Below are 3817 nucleotides of genomic sequence, written 5' to 3'. Positions count from 1 at the left end.
CACCCCAGGCCCAGAGTGTGGAGCCCCAACTCGGCTTATTTTTTTTAAAATTATTATTATTATTATTATTATTATTATTTTTTTAATCTTATTTTATTTTATTTTTTTCAATTTTTCGGGATGCACCGGGTAGAAGTTCAAACTTCAACCGCCGTGGGGGTCCCTGGCCAGCGTTCTGGTTCTCCGAAGTGGGGCTGAGGGGGTCCAGGCGGGTGCCCCCTGGTCCCCCCCGACGTGTTAGGGGGCGAGCGGTGGGTCTCCCCCAAGCCCAAAGCCCCGGTTCCCAGAGTCGGGTAAACTGCGCGACTAACAATGACTCTCTTAAGGTAGTCAGAAACCGGTGTGAGTGGTGTGGAAAGCCGATTCGGGGCTCCACGCTCTGGGCACAGGGGGATCTCCTAGTGGTGCCCCCCAGGCCCAGAGTGTGGAGCCCCAACTCGGCTTATTTTTATTTTTATTATTATTTTTTTTTTTTATTTAATTATTATTTTGGGATTATTAGACTGGGTAGAAGTTGCAACTTCAAACGGGCATATCTCCGGAACCAAGCCGAGTTGGGGCCCCATACACCCGGCGTGGGGGGCCCTCCTAGAGGCCCCCAATACCCCCGAGTGTGGAGCCCCAACTCGGCTTACTTTTCGAGTTACAGCCGGTCAAAGTTGAAACTTTAAAGGGCCATATCTCCGGAACCAAGCCGAGTTGGGGCCCCATACACCCGGCGTGGGGGGCCCTCCTAGAGGCCCCCAATACCACCGAGTGTGGAGCCCCAACTCGGCTCACTTTTCGAGTTACAGCCGGTCAAAGTTGAAACTTTAAAGGGCCATATCTCCGGAACCAAGCCGAGTTGGGGCCCCATACACCCGGCGTGGGGGGCCCTCCTAGAGGCCCCCAATACCCCCGAGTGTGGAGCCCCAACTCGGCTCACTTTTCGAGTTACAGCCGGTCAAAGTTGAAACTTTAAAGGGCCATATCTCCGGAACCAAGCCGAGTTGGGGCCCCATACACCCGGCGTGGGGGGCCCTCCCAGAGGCCCCCAATACCCCCGAGTGTGGAGCCCCAACTCGGCTTACTTTTCGAGTTACACCCGGTCAAAGCTGGACAGGAAGTGGCCGTATCTCGGGACCGGAAGGTCCCCGTGGCTCGGGACGGCGGGAGGAGCAAGGTCCCCGAGAGCGGGCCCCGCACCCGCCGCCGCGAGCCGCTGGGACCTCCCGGTCCCGAGATGGGCCCCGTTACGCGCGGGCGACTTTCGGAGAAAACGGCCCGTATCTCGGAGAGGGGAGGTCCCAGCGGCTCGCCCTTTCGGGTGTCGGGGGCTCCCCACGGGCCCTCTCGGACCCCGCCTGCCCCGGGCCCCTGGGACCTTTCCTTCCCGGGCGCCCCCCCGACACGTCGGGCCCCTTTTCTCCGGGACCCGGGGGCCCCGGAGCTCGGGGGCGGGCTCTTTGCGAGGGGCCCGCCGGGACGCCACACTTGACCCGAGTCCGGTGTCTCTGGGCCGCCGGGTCCCCGAGCTACGGGCGTTCGAATTCGGGGCCCGAAAATCCCTCAAAGTCCGAAAACGTGCAGTGGGCGGGGACTTCCGGGGCCCCGGAGGCTCTGACGGCACACCCAGGGAGGTGCACCGTCCTCGGGCACGGCCAGGTGGCCCCCCCGGGGTCCTGGAAGTCCCCCCGCCCCCCGGAGACACCCACACCCACACCCACCCACCCACCGGACGGGAAGATTCCGTTTTTCGCCGATATCTCGAAAACGGCCGGGCGAAAAAATTTCAAACTCGGGTCTTCCGTAGGCCTCGGGGGGCCCTATCCAAAGAGGCCACCCGCGTCCCCGGGGGCCTCGGGGTCAGGGAGTTAGGCCCGGTCAAAGGCGCGGCGTTTTTGGCTTATATCTCGCGAACCCCCGGGCCAATCTTCCCCAAACTCGAATCGACCGTAGTGCCGGACGGGGCCTTTCGAAAGAGCCCACCCACGAGGTCCAACTCGCCCGGGTCCCCGAGTTATAGCCGTTCAAAGTCGGGGGTCCCGGCGAACGGCGATCCGGTAGGGGGCGTCCCCGGGGCCCGCCGCCGCCCTGGTTCGAGCGAGGGCCCCCGTGGGACCTCGCCACCCAAATTTGAGCTCTCTGGGCCTTCGCGTCGCGGAGATACGGGCGATTTTCTCCCGGGATCGTGACGTCATCGGCGGGCGCCATTTCAGAGCGCGGCCGAGGGTTTTCGGCCGATATCTCCGCGAATACTCGACCAAAAACGACGAAACGCATATGGACGCGTTCAGCTCGGCGAGACGGTTCGAATGAGCCCGGCCTCGGCCGGGCACGTCGAGTTTTCGGCGAGATATTTGCGTTTTTCCGCTTCCGGGGCGCTTTGGGGGCCCGTATCTCGGGCCCCCGGGGGCCCACGGGGCTGGGGGCGGTCTCATTCGAAAGGTCTCGTCCCGTTCTCCAGCCGACAAAAATTTGGCGTCGATCGGAGCCGCCTTCGGAGAGCTACGGTCGTTTGAAGCCCCGTGCGGTGGGGTTACCGTCCTTCAAACAGCCGCCGCTCGCAGGGGGAGTCCCGGGGAGGCATGGTTGCCTGTATGACTTGGGCTTAGAGCACCCAGCCCCGCGCTCCTGGAGGAACCTCCGGTGCACAGGGTCTGCTGCAACCAGCCACGTGGGTTCTGAGGGGTAGGGGAGCGTGCGCTCTCCTCCCCGGGCGGGCGGCCGGGCCCTGGGGGCTCGCGCCTCCACGGAGGGACCTCGCTCCCGGGGCTTCGTCCCCGGGGCTCGGGGACTCCGTGGCGGCTCGGCCCCCGGGGTTCGACCCCGCTCGCTCGCTCCAAAACCCAAGTCCAAAACGTGGGGTTGCACGGGAGCTCCGGGCGCGACGGGTCTCCACGCACGGCCCCGGGGAGGGAGCTCCGACCCGGGCCGGAGGCAGATTCGCCCCCCGCCCCCCGGCTGTCCGCCCGGAGCCGAGACGGTCCTAAAACGGGCCTTGGGGGTGATGTAGAAGGGTAACGCTCACACAACCAGGACTCACACAAACCGATCTGCATCCCAGGCAGGGTGCGGGTCTCCTGGGCACGAATAAAGCCCGATGCCCCGTGGGTGATGTTGGCCCTGGCCACTCAAGGCACTCACCCAAGCCAGAGAGGGTGCACTCTGGCTGGGGAAGCAGATTCAATCTCTGCTGTGGTGGAGCTCTGGAAAAACGCCAAACCTCCAGGAAAAGACGGCCCGGTTTCTCTGAAAAGTGCATCCCAGGCAGGGTGCGGGTCTCATGGGCACGAATAAAGCCCGATGCCCGTGGGTGATGTTGGCCCTGGCCACTCAAGGCACTCACCCAAGCCAGAGAGGGTGCACTCTGGCTGGGGAAGCAGATTCAATCTCTGCTGTGGTGGAGCTCTGGAAAAAACGCGAAACCTCCAGGAAAAGACGGCCCGATTTCTCTGAAAAGTGCATCCCAGGCAGGGTGCGGGTCTCCTGGGCACGAATAAAGCCCGATGCCCCGTGGGTGATGTTGGCCCTGGCCACTCAAGGCACTCACCCAAGCCAGAGAGGGTGCACTCTGGCTGGGGAAGCAGATTCAATCTCTGCTGTGGTGGAGCTCTGGAAAAACGCGAAACCTCCAGGAAAAGACGGCCCGGTTTCTCTGAAAAGTGCATCCCAGGCAGGGTGCGGGTCTCATGGGCACGAATAAAGCCCGATGCCCGTGGGTGATGTTGGCCCTGGCCACTCAAGGCACTCACCCAAGCCAGAGAGGGTGCACTCTGGCTGGGGAAACAGATTCAATCTCTGCTGTGGTGGAGCTCTGAAAAAAAAAAAACGCGAA

Source organism: Pimephales promelas, chromosome 2, assembly GCF_988280905.1.
Source record: "Pimephales promelas chromosome 2, fPimPro1.hap1.1, whole genome shotgun sequence".
Classification (NCBI taxonomy): Eukaryota; Metazoa; Chordata; class Actinopteri; order Cypriniformes; family Leuciscidae; genus Pimephales; species Pimephales promelas.
This window is presented reverse-complemented; position numbering follows the sequence as displayed.